Genomic DNA, 1,202 nt, shown 5'->3' with positions numbered 1-1,202 from the left:
CCCGTCCCTGCTTCGGGTCCCAGCTGCTCCTCCTGTGGCCGGCCTCCGCGCCCTCTTATGGAAAGGGAAGCACCAGTGCCCTCCCTGCAGCCTCCCGAGGCGTGAGAACGTGGGGTTGGGGGGGAGGGAAAGGCTTTTGACAAAAGGAAGGCGTCGGGCGGAAGTACAATAGAATCATCCTCACCAGTGGCCGCTCCCCCAGAACCGCTCAGTGTGCCCAGCCCGAGAGGGACAGCCAGAAAGACGGACAGACGGACAGACGGACAGATGGACAGACGGAGGGGCCTTACCGAGCCTGTCCCCCTCCCCTGGTCCCCACGCCCCAGTGACAATGCCCAAAAGCAAAAGGAATTGAATCTTCACACCCACCAGGCCCGAAGGACGCGTAGGATTTTCAGGGAAAGGATTTTACTTGTAAACGGGTATAGATTCCTGCCTTGTACGGCGATGCTTCTAACCTTGAGTAGGATGTGGGCCTTTCGTTGTTTTTGTTGTTGTTGTATTTTTCTACCAAAATAAACAGGGTTGTGATTATTTTGCAGTTAACAAAGAACAAAGGAGTTCAGCGGCTAGGGGACAGAATTCCCACCTTGCCCCTGGCCCTGCGACTCTGAGTCTGGGGGCGGGGGGGGGGGCAGTCCACGCCCCCCACCCCACCCCACAGCCGTCGGAGTCCTTCCTGGCAGGTCCCCAGCCGCAGGCCTGCTGAGGAGGAGGCCGCCCCCACCCCCACTCAGGGTACCATCGGGGAGACACCCCGAGAGGGACGCTGGTCGGAAGCCTTGGAGAACAGCCCACTGGTCCTCGGTCACGGCCCCTTCAGAGAGGGACCCTGGCCCGCGCCCTGCTCAATGGCGGCAGGAAGACGCAGGGAGCACGGGGCGGGGTGTTCCTACGGCAGAGAGGGCCCCGAATCCCCCACAGCACACAAAGCAAATGATATTTACTTCCACGGAGCCCGAGAGTTTGACAGCAAAGCGAGACTTATGGTAGAGTTGTTGCCGCATTTATATTTAATACATTTAAGAGAGAGATGAAATAAACGTTAGCGGGGCTGGTGAAATATTGATAAGAGCACACCGAAGCCATGTAGGGGAGGGAGCGGGAAATAAAAGAGCTCACGTGTGGGATCACATCGAGCAAGCCAGCTTTTAACCTGACAGCTCCCCGGCTCCGCGGCCCGAGAGCTGCCAACGGCCGCA

The sequence above is a fragment of the Myotis brandtii genome, unplaced genomic scaffold (assembly GCF_000412655.1).
Source record: "Myotis brandtii unplaced genomic scaffold, ASM41265v1 scaffold633, whole genome shotgun sequence".
Taxonomy (NCBI): domain Eukaryota; kingdom Metazoa; phylum Chordata; class Mammalia; order Chiroptera; family Vespertilionidae; genus Myotis; species Myotis brandtii.
The sequence above is the reverse complement of the archived record's forward strand: the minus strand, read 5'-3'. Positions refer to the sequence as shown.